A 17,479-nucleotide genomic window follows, 5' to 3' on the forward strand; every position below is an offset into this window, starting at 1 on the left:
ATTTTTGTTAATTAGTAAAAAATTCCCAGGAACCCAATTATCGAAACGGCATTCCAAAATACCTAATCCCCGGGACGTTATTAAAAAAACAATTTATAAACAAATTTTAATCATTTTCAAATGCCATTTTCGGGTGGAATTTAATTGAAATTTGAATATATCAATACATTTATTGAAAATATACATAAAAATAAAAATAATGAGATCTTAAGCAGGTCAATATTTCTTTGGCAACAACCGCGTTTTGAAATTGAAAATATAGTAACATTTAGTAAACAAATTCAATATCTCAAAAACTATTAAATATTTTTTGACCATTTTTTTGCTTAAGGCTATGGGTACATAATTCGCAAATATTTTACGGCTATCCCTACTTTTTCTGTCTTTACACGGCAAATTACGTGTAGTAAAATTCTCACTGGTATGGTAACTGCAGATGTAAACATTAGGTTGACAGTGACATTGTCATTAGAAAGGTAGAGATGGCTATTTCAGTTTCGTTCAGTTTTTGAATGTTCTGGGATAACCTTTACTTGTATAAATGATAGGATTAGTTTTTCACTAATTATGTATTCACTGGTTACCATTATTTATATACTATACAAATAGTCGAAAAAGAAAAAAGTTGTAAAGTTATTTTAATAATGTCCTGTCACCATGGAAAGCTTAGATAAGGTTTGAACATATGAAGAACTGCGTTGTATAAATGTAGTATTACTCAATTAATTTATAAAGACTTTATTTATTTCTTTATTTGCGCAAATTAAAATATGGGACGTTGTTACAAGAAATGTGTTACTGAAAAGCGAAGAAATAGACGGTTAGCTCAATTGAAGTAAGTACTTTTTACATAAATCAAATTAATTACTTTTGTATTTTTCAAATTAATTTTAAATTTATAGTGAAAATATGATCTATAAAATCTATCGGTAAACCAATAATTTTCGCAATAAATTTTATTCTCGTTTTAAGGAGTAAACTATATAATATGTTGGATTGTAGGAAGTTTTTGCCGATTGTAGATAATATCTACATACAAACATATTATGTTTGTGGTCATATCAAATGATCACATCAAATGATTTATTACTATGATCACTACAAATCGCCAGCCGTGTCTGAATTACACCAATCGTGATGGAATTAGTTTTCCATGTGCTTGTGATTTGTGAATTCACATTTTTACGTACCAAATTATTAGAATTGTACATGAGTAAAAATGAGTGACTCAGATCCGAAGCGACAAAAGAGTTACGCGAGAATAAAAATGAACAATTTTTATTTGTTTATCTTCTTCACAATTATTAAATTTTATTTGATAAAAGAATGACCCCAAAAATTAAGAATCTTCTTCTTAGTTTGTAAATTTTTCTATGACACACATTCATAAATGCTGCCATATTGTAACAAAAAATACCTACGCCGAAGACGTCCACCCACCAACTTCATTTAAACTGAAACAAAATACTACTAAACAAGCACATACTTCAAAAGCGTAGTACATTTTTTTATGTAGGCTGGTAAATAGTAGCAAATACTACGGAGAAAAACAAATGCTTTTTAAGTGTAGTGAAATTTTCAAAAATGTAGTACGTACTTGAAGCATTAGCATTTACTACATTTTATGCCACCATGGGCACTTTACTTTATAGCTAAACTCGTACCTATTTACGGTTATCGGAACAAACTCTCATAAAATAATACTTTTATTTGAACTTTGATGACTTGAAATACTTGGATTTTCCATAATTAATATATAAACAATAAATAAATTTTTATTAATGGTACGCTTTAAATCAATTATTATTTTTCAAATACACTATCGATATTATTTAATAAACAACTCTTTGATTGATTTTATTATCATCGTAAAAGCGTTAAAAAGCAGTAGCAGAATGAACTGCTGTATCAAAATAGCGGGTCGGACACATCTCTACTTGTCACTGTATTGAGTCTTGTTATAACATTATATTCGAATGAGTGCGTTGTATGACAAAGATAGCGAATGTTCGATTTCCACGGACATGGTGTCCATTTTTTTCGAATCCTGAAAAAACTGATAAATATTTTTTAAAAATTTAAACACAAAATGAAAGACTAAATTATTATCGAGGGCCGAATGTCCCTTAGAATATATAAGAAGTTTCTTTCGAATGAGATATTTGAAATTATAAATCACACTGCATTTTCTCTGAGATTTTCACCCCTGTAACTTATTAAAATAAACATTATAGAAGTTCTCAGGGACTTTCGGCCCTCGCTGATAACGTAATCTTTCATTCTGCGTTTAAATTTTTCAAAAATACTTATTAGTTTTCTCAGGATTCGAAAAAAATGAATCCCCATTTGAATAGCATTGCAGCCGAAAATACGTACCGATCCTCTTAATACTGGTAGCATAGCGCAACTTAGTCTGTAAAATAATATATTTTATCGTGCTTATTTAAAACGCTAAAAATATTTTTTTTTCAGATTTGTTTTTAAAGATTTATATACAATTATTTTATTAAACAGCGGGTCAAATTTAATTTAGTAAGTCTTATGTGAAAGATTTACCCTTCAAATTTGCAGAAAAAAAATCCCATGGACCTTCATTAATAAATGAATTACCTCAGCAGTTAAAAAATATTTTTTTGCAAAAATGACCCCTTTTTAATTATTTAAACAATGATCCCCTTGTATGATTTAGATACTTTCTTGAAAATATCTTTTTTACCCACCTAAACTTTGACATAAAATTTGTTTTAACCTGTACGAATTTACATTTTGACTTTTTTTATTTTATTAGGCTATATTTTAATTATTATTCTGCGCTAAAGGCAGACCTGTGGCCGTTTGGGTGCTCGATATGTACCTTATCTCCTGTATTATTACTGGAATCATCTCCAACAATCCAGTCCCAGGTATTCGATCCAGTTAGAAGACTCAAATTAACTTAATATACGATTATTTCTTCGGCTACACTAAATCCAGGTAATGAAAAAATTCAAAAAAGAAGTGCCAGTATACTGTCAGCATATTTATATTTTGACAGGTTGAATTGGCATATTATAAAAGATAAATCAAGCTCTAAAGAAAAACTGACAGGCCCAGTATAGCAAAACTGTGTACAATGCCCATCCGCTTTTATGTGGTCATTTATGCAGCTGCACTTTACAGTCGTCAAAAAGTTGGTCGTCCGGCATACTTCATTGCTCATATTGTTTCGGTAGCACTCGAAATTTTCGTTGATGCTTGGGTCCAAGTTAATTACGAACACTTTTTTATTTATATTCGTCCAAAATAGCCATAGCCAACGCGAAATGAAAAATTGAAAAGTCGTTTAATGAAGTTTGAAATTTCCACGCTTGGCAGATTTTTTTCTCTCCTTGTTTGTATTTTTTTATTATTCTGAACGGTGAGCTCGCGCTATTCGTGTGATGGGAACTAAAGCCGAGATTTTTCAAGGTAAAACGATGGAAGATTGCAATTTTTGTCCGCCAAAAATGCACAGTGCCAGGTAATTGCTTTTATAACGATGTGGTGAATCGGTTTTTTTTTCGTTGGCTAGTAGCGATGGCCGGATCGGATCGGATCTGATCTGGGTCAGTGAACAGAGTATTTAAAAATATTGCCCCGATTCAAACCACATATTTTTTTATAACTAACCAAAATTTCACCAATATTTTTTGAAACGTTTATTCAGAAATCTAGTACATACTTATAAACATTCTAATAATAAGCGTCTTTGGAGTTCGAAGTATAGTACATTCTTTCAAGGTTTTTGCTGTAAATTTTAAAGAACCGTTTGGATTGACATAAAATTTGGCATACGCATAGCTAACAGGTCAAAGAAAAAAAGTGATATTGTGCCGATGTCTGCTTTTGCCCTGGGGGTGAGGTTCACCCCTTCTCGGAGGTGAAAAAATATACGTACAAAGTAAGTTCGGAAATGGATATACTGACTAATTTTAAGCAACTTTTGTTCTATACAGTTTTTCACCAAATCAATACTTTTCTAGTTATTTGCAAGTGAATATGTTCATTTTTCAACAAAATAACCACGTTTGTAGTCGGTTTATCGCAAGTAACTCAAAACGTAAGCATTTTGTCGAAAAAAATATTCTTAACAAAACTATAGACTTTAAAAAAGTGAAAAAAACGGTGTATACAGGGTGAGGCAGATAACTGGCCTATTAGAAATATCTCGAGAACTAAAGGCAACAGAATCATGAAAATTGGAATAAGGGGGTTTTGAAGGATGATCTATTAAATGAAAATATTTTCATCTCTTTGTAACTTCCGGTTATACCGGAAGTTGCTTATAACTTCGTTTTTTTAAATGGGACACCCTGTATATTTTTACATTTTTAGATTCTCTTCGATGTCTTCTTTCTTAAAATATAAAGTTTTGTAATATTATACAGGGTATTTTAAAAGATAATTACGTTTTTTTTATTAATTTCGTAGCAACATTCACACCCTGTAGAATTGTAGTAGTTTGACATCTAAAACTCTACTTACGTTCAAATGATTTTTAATATACTCTACTATTATTAAGAATCATTAGTATAGCTAAATTTTTAATTTTAGTATACAGGGTTGGTCGAAACTCGGAATGAGTATTTTCTGAGTTTTCTTAAATGGAACACCCTGTATTTTAGTACTGTAATGAAATGATATTTTATGGTACTTTTTTATTTCTTAAGCATTCCCTATACCTAACTGCTTTAATTTGTGCTTAATTGTTAATCGCACCAACAATCTTAATTAAGTAGGTATTTCGATAGCTAAACCATTATTGGTAATTTTAAGGACCAGTCTGGATTAATATGTATTTATTTCTAAAAAATTATTTGGGATTGAGTATTTTCACGGCCAACCTAATAAAATTTTACGTATTTTTTGTTGCAATTAATGTTTAGCTTGAATCACCAATAACTCACAAATTAAAGAAGTTAGGTATAGGGAATGCTTAAGAAATAAAAAAGTACTATAAAATATCATTTCACTACAATACAAAAATACAGGGTGTTCCATTTAAGAAAACTCAGAAAATACTCATTCCGAGTTTCGACCAACCCTGTATACTAAAATTAAAAATTTAGCTATACTAATGATTCTTAACAATAGTAGAGTATATTAAAAATCATTTGAACGTAAGTAGAGGTTTAGATGTCAAACTACTACAATTCTACAGGGTGTGAATGTTGCTACGAAATTAATAAAAAAACGTAATTATCTTTTAAAATACCCTGTATAATATTACTAAACCTTATATTTTAAGAAAGAAGACATCGAAGAGAATCCAAAAATGTAAAAATATACAGGGTGTCCTATTTAAAAAAACGAAGTTATAAGCAACTTCCGGTATAACCGGAAGTTGCAAAGAGAAGAAAATATTTTCATTTAATAGATCATCCTTCAAAACCCCTTTATTCCAATTTTCATGATTCTGTTGCCTTTAGTTCTCGAGATATTTCTAATAGGCCAGTTATCTGCCTCACCCTATATATTAGGTCTCTACACCTAGCAAAAGCAGAGTTATAGCTAATGAAAAATATGTTCATATTCGAAAAATTCCAAATAGAATAATTCAATGTGAAATATCCAAATAATGAAGCATTCTTGGGGAAAACGTATTACAACTTGTTTAAAGTGTTTAAAAACGCTTTATTTCTGTTTTTATAAAAGAAATTTCTATCACCAAATGTAAGCAAGTTACGCTCAAAATAAAGTTGGTCCCTTTTGTTTTGGCAAAAGAAAATCAGGAAAATCACCCCCCAATTAGCAACTTAAATGAAATTAATCATTACCGCTTCACAAGTTACTTTAGTTATGTTGTGTGTATATGATCTGTAAGTTTCATTGATTCAATGTGCTTATTTTTGAAAAAAATTGGTTTTAAAATAAAAATTTTAAAAATTTTAATTTTGAAAAAATGCTTTTTTTTAAATAACTTAAAGATTGTTGGAGATACCAAAAATCTTAAACAATAAAAAAAAGTCAGCTTTACATTTCTGAATATTTTGTATTTTTTTGTTTTTCTGTAAGACAAAAATTGGTTAATATTCGGTGTTTCTAAATTGGCATACACTCGTGATAAGTGACTCGTTCAAGACCTTTTAACTACAGCTCTTTCAAAAATATGACTTTTGAACCGATTAAACTTACAGATCATATGACCAATACATGCGCGAGTAAAAAATTTGTGAAGTGGTAACAATTAAGTTCATTTGAAATGGTAATTAGGGGGTGATTTTCCCTATTTCTTACCAAAAAAAAGGGACCAACTTTATTTTGAGCAGAACTTGTTTACTTTTGGTGCAAAAAAATTTTGTTAAAAATCAAAAATAAGTATTTTTTAAACACTTTAAAAAAGTTAAAATGAGTTTTCCCCAAAAAAGTGCTTCGTTTTTTGGTTATGGCACGCTAAAATATTCGATTTGAAATTTGACGAACATGAACCTACCTATTTCTCTTTAGCTATAACTCTGCTTCTACTAGGTATAGTGACTTAATATATACACGATGTTTTTCATTTTTTACGTGATATATTTTTGATAAGAATTTTTTCTCGACCAAATACTTACTTTTTGAGTTATTTGCGAAAAACCGTCTGAAAACGTGGTTATTTTGTAGAAAAATTAACATATTAACTCGCAAATAACTCGAAAAGTATTAACTTGTTAAAAAAACTTTATAGAACAAAAGTTGCTTAGAATTAGTCATTTTATCCACTTCCAGACTTATTTCGAACATATATTTTTCACCCCCAAAAGGGGGTGAAACACCCCTAGGGCAAAAGCACACATCGGCACAATATCACTTTTTTTGACTTGTTAGCTATGTGTATGCCAAATTTCATGTGAATCCAAGCGGTTCTTTAAAACTTAGAGGTTTTGCAATATTTTACCTTTAAAGAATGTACTAACAGTAATAAATAAATTATTTACTCTAGAGAGGTCAGTCCAATGACTTTTTTTTATTTTGTAATGGCTTTGGCTTAGCCAATTAGCCAGACTATTTGTTTTTTGTATGGTATTACAATAACAATTAATTTAATCATCTAAGCCTACTTATAGTCTAAATTTACAGTGTGTTATAATATTCATGGATACATTTTTCAATTTTGTGTGATATGTTTACAATTATTTTTAATTTTATTACGTAAGCCTATTTAAAATTTAAATTTACAGGACGTTACATATTTTTAAAGACATTTTAAAGTCTGCTTATTATTTGAAAAAATAATTTCATTTAAATTAATAGGTCCCATTACTTGTACTTTAATTTTAAACTAGGAGGAGTACCTAATTCAAATTAACCGCGCCGTAATGCTTCTTTGTAATTGGTCCAACCTCAGGCAAGTTTACTCTACTGTTATGAAATTTTGACACAATTGACATTTATGAAATTTTAACACTATTTGCACTTTATAGGTTAATTAAGGTACATATATCGGCGATCTTTTGAGTTTTCTGCGTTATTCCTTTAATTTTTAGATTTTTTGGCTGTATTTATATAAAAAAACATTTGTTTTTAGAACTCTTTAGTGGCGTATTATAGTCCAGGGCGCATCTGTTTTGAGATAAACGTTGAGAGGTGACTTATATTTTTTTTGTAGAAATTGCTTGAAATTAACTCATATAATAATAATTGAGATATCCTCCCGCTCAAAAAGAATCGGAACATTGTTTAAATAATCAAAATGTCAAAAAATGAAGGAAAAATTCGATTTTTTTCTCCGTTTTTTGATTATAACTTTAAAAGTATTCACTTCTGAGAAAAGTTGCACTGACATAAAAGTTGCGTAATTAAATTTCCTACAACATAAGATTTGTATAAAATTTTTAAAAATTGTCACCCTTGTTGCAAAGTAGAAATAATTTCGAAAAAAAAACATAAAAACAAGTATTAGCATTGTACGTTTTTCAACCATTTATGCTACAGTTAGGACCTTCATATTTTACCCAGAAGAACTTTATGCCATGGTGAAACAATACTGTTAATTTGATTAAGATCGGTTTAATAGATCGTGCAAAATACATTTAGCAATCCAGCTTTTGCAAAAAAAAAATTGATTTTTTCAAAATGTTGCAGGACTAAAAATAAAGCAGATTGCAAGTTGAAACGTTTTTCTACGTATAGAAGAATACTGTACCTTTCATTTGCAATCTGCAAAATTAAAATCGAGTAACTACCACGGCGTCAGGAATTTTTTTAAATAAACATTAGTTTTTGGTGCTACGCGCAGGACAGCGGTGTTCGATTCACACAAGTTGATTTCCACCAAAATTTCTTCCAATCTTTATCTAATATATTATTTTCTTACTCTATATTTCGTTGTATTTTAATATTTTAATTCCACAAAAATCAAGCTAACTTAATTGTTTGTGAAATATTGTTTAAACAATTGCATATGTTTAAAAATAATAAACTTTTATTCTCTAAAAATATATGAACAAAGAAAGTTTTTGCTAAAAAAATATGATTTCAAAAGACAGAGTATGTGTTTTTATTTTTCAATAAACAAAGTTATTTATTTATATCGAAATGTACTGGAAATTAGAATTTATCAATCATTATCAAAGGTCATTGGAATGCCCAATCAGAGCAACCGTATCCGATGTCCTGCGCGTAGCACCAAAAATTAATGTTTATTTAAAAAAATCCTGACGCCGTGTTAGTTAACCGTATTTAATTTTGCAAATTGAAAATGAAAGGTACATTATTCTTCTATATGTGAAAAAAACTTAGCTTGCTGTCTGGTCTATTTTCAGTCCTGCAACATTTTGAAAAGATGATTTTTTTTAGCGAAAGCTGGATTGCAAAATTTAGTTTGTAAAATATATTGAACCTATCTTAATTTTTACAGATTATTTTATTGGATTTATTAAGTTTTTAATTGAAAAATATTTTAGTAATATTTTTAATATTTTTCAATATTATTAATGTTGCTATTAGGATTGAAAACTTTACTTTTCAGTTGCCACATGACGCTAGTCACCTACTCCATACACGTCAGTTGCAATACGGGGATAAACTTTCATGGTTTGTTCACTTCGAGCAGAGAGCAGCAGGCCTACGGCTTTCCGATGATAACTCCAATAAGAGTCGAAAATCGTCGAGCGCAGTCCGTGCTGGACTGCGCTCCCTGTTCTAAGTGAAAGATAAGATTGTTTTGCCTTCGCATTGAAACTGAATAAAAATGTTATACATTTTTATTTTATTCTTTTATTGTATCATAAAGTTGATTTTCTGGGTAAAATATGAAGGTCCTAAGTGTAGCATAAATGGTTGAATAACGTAAAAGGCGAATACTTGTTTTTTTATGGTTTCTTCGCAGTTATTGCTATTTTGCAACACGGGTGACAATTTTAAAAATTTTTAATTAACTCTATATTGCAAAAAATTTTATTGCGCAACTTTTATATCGGTACAACTTTTCGCGGAAATGAATATTTTTAAAGTTATAATCAAAAATCGAAGAATAAAATCGAATTTTTCCTTCATTTCTTGATATTTTGATTATTTAAACAATGTTCCGCACCTTTTTGAAAGGGAGCATAACTCAAATATTATTATATGAGTTATTTTCAAGTAATTTCTGCAAAAAAATATGAGTCACCTCTCAACATCTAAATGTACTAATATTTTTACAGATGTGCCCTGGTTTATTAGTACAGTCCCTGGCCACATTATTATGACCACCTATGAATTTTTATAAAAATCGACTATTCCACTACGTACATTTTGTTTAAAAAGTATTTTTAAATTTAATATTGTTATGTAATGTTAATGTTATGCCTTAACTATAATTCGTCGGTCTAATGCGCAAATTGCCTAAGTCCATTTTTTCCGAAAATTGTTTTTTGGTGTCATCTAGTAGAAGACGGTAAAAGCTACCGCCTGACAGTTCCCACAAGCGTCATTATTTTTTTATTTCGCGCCAATTTCGCTAAACGAATTTTGCTGAAGTCCAAACGTTCTTTCCCATTCAGACGAATATTACCTATGTCCGTGTTTCTGAAGTTGTTTTGATTGAAAACGTTAGAAAATGTAAGTAAATAAATATATTTTGACTATTATTTTTAATATGGATATAGTATATAAGTAGAAAGTTTGCGTAAATATTTTGTTTAACAAATTTTGGTCAATTATGTATTGCATGGAGTTAGGCAATTTTCTCTCTTTTAAATTTTGTTCAAAAGTTTTTTGTCTCTCCCGTAAAATTTTCAATTTGTGACTTAGGCAATTTACGCATTAGACCGACTATGTTTAATAATAAACAGCAATGAAATATTTGAACATATTACATATTTATATATTTTTTAATATGTTGTTGAATTCCTGACCTTAATATTTCACATAGAAAATATTTGGGAGTTGTTAAAACCAGAAATTTCCAGTGAAAAGGTCATAAACAAAATTTTTTTGATTAAAGTACTAATATATCATTGGAACCACAATGTCAAATTGAAGCAAAGTGAATTTAACTGCATTCAAAGTATGCCAGATTGGTACTAGCGGTAATCAAAGTTAAAGAGAGCTCAACAAAATATTAAAAATATATAAATATGGCATATTTTCAAATGTTTTATTGCTATATATCAGCGTTTCCCAACCGATGGGTCGCGACCTACTAGTGGGTCACTGGCGGATTTCAGGTGGGTCGTGGCGTGGCTCTTACAGTAGCTGAATAAAGTACATAATATGTGTTCAATCATTGGTATTGGATGGGTCGCGAATATGAAAAAACATCAGAAGGTGGGTCGCCAGACATAAAAGGTTGGGAACCACTGCTATATATAATATATTTAATAATAAACAGCAATAAAACATTTGAAAATATCTCATATTTATAGTTTTTTAATATTTTGTTGAGCCCCCTTTAACTTTGATTACCGCTAGTACCTGTTTTAGCACACTTTGAATGCAGTTAAATTCACTTGGCTTCAATTTGGCATTGTGGTTTCAATTATTATTAGTTCTTTAATCAAAAACAAATTTGTCGGTGACCTTTTCACTGGAAATTTCTCATGTCAAAAGCTCCCAAATATTTTCTATGGGATTAAGATCAGGAATTCAATAAAATATTAAAAAATATAGAAATATGTAATATGTATTCTCAAATATTTTATTGCTGTTTATGATTAAATATATTATAGTTAATAATGTAACATTACATAACAAAATTAAATTTAGAAATAATTTGTAAGAAAATGTACTTAGTGGAATAGTTGATTTTTATAAAAATTCATAGGTGGTCATAATAATATGGCCAGGGAGTGTATAATATAATATAGAATACTGTCGAAGGTACAAACTGACATGATCAACCAAAAAGAGATGTATTTGGTGCTTTTTCTAGTGACATTATTGGATGTGAATCTGTCTTTTGAGTTTACTTCTCTTTCTTCCTCTTCCTACTTTATAAATAGGCTCATGCCTGTTATACTACTGTTTTAGCCTCAATTAACGTTGTCTGACCAGCTTTTCCTCGGTCGTGCCAATGATCTTCTTCTATTTGGCGATTTGTCTCTTGCTATTCGTACTATTTTATTTTCTGTCATTGTTTCTATGTGTTGATTTCATTCTATTTTTCTTCTTTTGGTCCACATGTTTATTTCCTATATACCACTTGCCGCTTATATTTCCTCATTTCTTACTCTATCTTTTAGAGTTTGGTTTGTTATTTTTCGTAAGACTTTCATTTCTGCTGTTTCCAGCAGCCTTCTTGTTTTCGCCGTATTTGCTCTTGTTTCCGCTTTGTACGTCATTATCGGTCTTATTGTTGATTTATATATCCTGGCTATCGTTTCCTTTGTGAGATATTTGTTTCTCCAGATTGTGTTGTTGAGGCATCCTGCTGCTCTGTTCGCCATGTTCACTTGTTCTTGTTCTTCTTCTTCCACTATTTTGTAGCTTGACAGTTTTATTCCCAACTGTTCCGTTTCCATTATTTGTTCAATTATTTTGTTTTTTAAGACTGGTTCACATCGTCTCGGTTCCACTCATATTACTATCGATTTAGTTTTCTCGGTTAGGATCGCCATGTTGTATATGAGCGCTGTGTCTTCGAATTCTTTAATTAATCTTTGTAGGCCATCTTCATTTTCGGCTGTTATTTTGGCATCGCCGGCATAGCATATTATCTTTATTTCCTTTTTTCCCATTCTATATCCTCTTTTTTTATAACTTTATTTATGATTTTACGTCTTACCATATAGCCCGGGAGTTAGTGTCAAATTTAACCGGAGCATTTTAACATGGCTGTTTTCTTTTTATTTAGTTAGGTGTTCCAAAGCTTATTAACAAATTATGTGTCAGCTGGCCCAAAACCGGGGATTTTAGACAAGAAAAGGTAAAATGTAAAACTTGATGGAAAAACTCTACAACTTATATGTCAATATTTTTCTCCGTGACTTACGTGTATAATAGCCAAGAATGCCTAGCTACTGGTTTTCACCCAGACGACTCGGGTTCAATTCCTGGCTCTGAAATTTTTTTTTGTTTGTAAAATTGACATTTTGATTTGAAAAATAATTATTTTTTGATAATACCATGTTTTTATTATTTATACGACAAAATATAAAAAAGTCCGTATGTCTTTTATAGAATCGTAAACTTTGCATTTATGTTGATCATTATATTTATATTCAGGTGTCACTTTTTTCTTACAATCTAAAATTCATATTTTAATGATAAATACATAGTTCAAGAATATTTTTTTTTATTACTAACTAGCTGACCCGGCAAATTTCGTACCGCCTTAGAACTAAAAAATAATGTTTAAAAGTTAAATACCTAAAAATTACCATAAAGCCCAAAAATACTTAAAAATATTGCGTATACTTTTTTCTCATAAAAAATATTGTTTTTGTGGTGTCTGTGTAATTAATAATTACTTTGATTGGTCGTATTAACTCAGAAACCTTCCCTGGTTCATGTACCGGGTGTCCCAATAAGAATGGCTCTCGGCTATATCTCAGGAACCGTTTATAGTAGAGCTTTGAAATAAAAAATTTTATAACAAAAGTTGCCTCAGGAAAAGCCTGGAAATTATTTTCATAATTGTGGGACTACCGCTAGAGGGCATAATTGAATATCAAAAATTAAAAAATCTAAATTTTACAAAATTTTCCTAATGAGGGGGCACTGGAAATCCGATAAGAGGTGGGGGTGAGTGGGAACCTTGTTATGAAAAACTGGCTGTGAGTCCTGTTCTGCTTAATCAAATTTTGCAAACTTCGTCTTGTTGAAGACAGATCTTTTTCGTCAATGTAAAAGTTATGATTTCGAACCAACTTACTGAGTAATATGCCAGCTAGAAGGCGTTATTTAATTTTTTTCAGAAATCTAGTGTTCCTTGGAAAATATTAAATACAAACATGCATTTCTAATACCATATTACAAAATTAGACAAAATTAGCAACAGAATAGCGAAAACCGCATGTTGATACCTTTTTTCTATCTCGAGATATCTTACAAAACGTGTAAATTTAAAAACATAACTGTTACTGTCACCGGTAAACGAAATTCATTAATAGTAGTGTGCTATGGAAACAACAAAGAAACATTTTCCAGCTGTCAACGTATATTAGATCTTTTCAACGCTTCTCATTTGTTTCGAGCCTCGTTCATATCTCGTATATTAATATTATACACGGATTATACGGCATATGACAGAGGCTCGAAACAAATGAGAAGCGTTGAAAAGCCCTATTACAAAGAAATAAAAACAACTATTTAGTGATGACATAAACGTTCAAATTTTTGCCCATCATTTTCGTTGCAAACATTTACTCTTTCAAGAGTAGATTGAACAGCAGTCTCAATTTCTGCTCTCGATATGCTTTGAATGGCGTTTATTCTCTGGATAATGTATTCTAGAGTAGTGTATGATGGGCCACAATTTGAATATTTAGGTCGTCACTAAGTAGTTCTTTTTGTTCTGTGTTATATTTAATTTTAATAGTATTGTTTCTCTTTATATTGTTGTTTTCATTAATTATATTTTTATACGGTGACATCTGGAAAATGTTATTTTGTTTTTTTCCACAGCACACTACTTTTCATTAACTTAGTTTACCAATGATAGTAACAGTTATGTATAAAATTTACACTTTTCTCGAGATATCTTGAGATAGAAAAAAGGTATCGACATGCGGTTTTCGCTGTTCTATTGCTAATTTAATCTAATTTTATAAAGTATGATTAAAAATGCATACTTGTATTTAATATTTTCCAAAGAAAACTAGATTTCTGAAAAAAATTAAATAACGCCTCGCAGCTGGCTTATTACTTATTAGGATGGTTCAAAATTATCACGCTTACATTGAAAAAAAATATCTGTCTTCAGCAAGACCCAGTTTTCAAAATTTTATTTAACAGAACCGGACTTACAGCCATTTTTTCATAACAAGGTTCCCACTCACCCCCACCTCTTATTTGCAAAGGTAGAGTTAAACTTGTTAAATCAAATATGCGCAGAATTTGATGAAGAATACAATAATCGGATTTCCAGTGCCCCTTCATTAGGAAAATTTTGTAAAATTTAGATTTTTTTTTTTTGATATTCAATTACGCCCTCTAGCGGTGGACCCACAATTATGAAAATAGTTTCCAGGCTTTTCCTGAGGCAACTTTTGTCATAAAATTTTTTATTTCAAAGCTCTACTATAAACAGTTCCTGAGATATGGCCGAGAGCCATTCTTATTGGGACACCCGGTACAATAACTTTGCTTGAGGTCATCGGTCACCATAATATGATCAAATGCATAGTTTACGATTCGATAAGGGGCATACAGATAAACATTCATTTTTATATATCATAGAGAGCAAGGAAATATTTAGATTAATAAGGGATTAGTGGTAAAAAAGTGAAAAATTAGGGTCCAAAAAGATAAAAAAGAACGTGGAGGGGGGGCAACCCCATTTTTCACTTAGATTGGTCGTACTCACTAAGGAAGCTTTAAGGAATTGTGTACAATAGCTTTGTTTATTAAGGAGGTCAATCATAACAATATTATGATATTATCATATTATGATCGAATGCATAGTTTGCGATTCTATGAAAGACATATAGCCCAATAAATGACCGTTTTGGAGTGTAATTTCCAGGGGCAACTCCGAATTGCATGAAAATTTGGATTTAGGTTCTACTTACCCTCCAATTCAAAGTTGAATTTGTGCCGTTGGTTGCTTTTACTTGGGGGGTGACATTTACCACGTCTAAGGGGGTGAAAAACACGTGTTTAAAATAAGGCCGGAAATGGATAAATTGACTTATTTTAAGCACCTTTTGTTCTATAAAGTTTTTTACGTAAGTCAATACTTTTCGAGTTATTCGCGATTTAAAATGTTGATTTTTCGACAAAAAACTACGTTTTCAGACAGTTTTCCCCAAATAACAATAACTCAAAAAGTAAATATTTTATCGAAAAAAAAAATTTTAGCAAAAGTGTAGCCTATAAAAAAACGAAAAAAATGGTGTACCAGTACAGTCTACAAATTGAGTAGAAGCAAAGTTGTAGCTCATGAAAAATACGTTCTTATTCGTCTAATTCTAAATCTAATAATTCAACGCGAAATCACCGAAGAAAGAAACGTTTTTCGGGAAAACCTTATCGATATTTCTAAAGTATCGAAAAAAGCTTATTATTTGCTTTTTACAAAAGTTTACAGCATCAAAAATAAACGAGTTTTACTAAAAAAAAGTTGGCCCCTTTTTTTGGTAAAAAAAATCGTGAAAACCTCCCTCTATTTAGCACCCTAAATGAAATTAATCGTTTGGCTTGACCATCTATTTTAACTGTATGTGTATTGTTTATATGATCCGTAAGTTTGAATGGTTTGAAGTGCTTATTTTTGAAAACATTTGGTTTTATAGTAAAAAAAAATTTCTAAAAATTTTTGAAAAATTTCATTTTTTCAAAATAACTTAAAAGTATTAGTGGTAAGAAAAATCTTAAAGAGTACAAAAATGTAGGTTTTGCTATTATAAATTATAAATATGCCAGTTTCATTTTGTTTCTCCGTAAGACAAAAATTGGTTAAATATGGCTGTTCAAAATTTGCATACACTCGTGATTAGTTACCCATTCAAGCTTTCTCAATTATAACCATTTCAAAAATAAACACTTTAAACCGGTGAGACTGGCAGATCATATAAAAAATAGATAGGTAAGTAAATTGTTTGTAAAATGGTAGCGATTAATTTCATTTGGAGAGCTAAACACGGCGAGATTTTCATGATTTTTTACAAAAAAAAGAGGGCCAACTTTATTTTGAGCGTAACTCGCTTATTTTTAATGTTAAAACTTTTGTGAACAATTAAAACAAAGCTTTTAAAAAAACACTTTAAAAAAGTTTAAATGGGGTTTTCCCGAAAAGTGCTTAATTTTTCGGTGATTTCACCTTGAGTTATTCGATTTGGAATTAGACGAATAAGAACGTATTTTTCATGAGCTACAACTTTGTTTTTATTCGATTGATAGACTTTACTGGTACACCATTTTTTGGATTTTTTATAAGCTACAATTTTGCTAAGCATATTTTTTTCGATAAAATATTTACTTTTCGAGTTATTTGCGAAAAACCGTCTGAAAACGTAGTTTTTTTTTGTCGAAAAATCAACATTTTCAATGTCAAATAACTCGAAAAGTATTGACTTACGTAAAAAACCCTATAGAACAAAAGTTGCTTAAAATCAGTCAATTTATCCATTTCCTGTCTTACCTTGAACGTATGTTTTTTCACCCCCGAGAAGGGGTGACTGTCACACCCCAAAAGCAACCAACGGCACGATTCCAACTTTGAAGTGGAGGGTAAGTAGTACCTAAATCCAAATGTTCATGCAATTCGGAGTTGCCCCTGAAAATTACACGATATCGCCGAATTTCCCGTTCATTTACTGGGCTAATAGACTTTTTTATATTGTGTCGTATAAATAATAAAACCGTGGTATTATCAAAAAATAACTATTTTTCAAATCAAAATGTTAATTTTAAAAACAAAAAAGGTTTTTAGCGCCAGCAATTGAACCCGAGTCGTCTGGGTGGAAGCCAGTAGTGTTCTTGGCTATTATACACGTACATAAGTCACGGAGATAAATATTGACATACCTATATGTTGTAGCGTTTTTCCATTAAGTTTTACATTTTACCTTTTCTTGTCTTAAATCCCTGGTTTTGGGCCAGCTGACACATGATTTCTTAATAAGCTTTGGAACACCCAACTAAATAAAAAGAAAACAGCCATGCTAAAATGCTCCAGTTAAATTTGACAGTACCTCCCGGGCTAATAGCTATGTTATCTTTGGTTTTTACGGTTTTATGGTTTTTACTAAATCCAGTGATATTTACTTTTCATATAATAAATGAATCGCGTCCCGAATTCTCACTCTGTTAAACGCTTTCTTCAAATCTATAAGGCACATATATGCTGGTTTGTTGTATTTAAGCAACTTTTCTTCTCCTGGTTTAAAAACAGGGT

This window comes from Diabrotica virgifera, chromosome 1, assembly GCF_917563875.1.
Source record: "Diabrotica virgifera virgifera chromosome 1, PGI_DIABVI_V3a".
NCBI lineage: Eukaryota > Metazoa > Arthropoda > Insecta > Coleoptera > Chrysomelidae > Diabrotica > Diabrotica virgifera.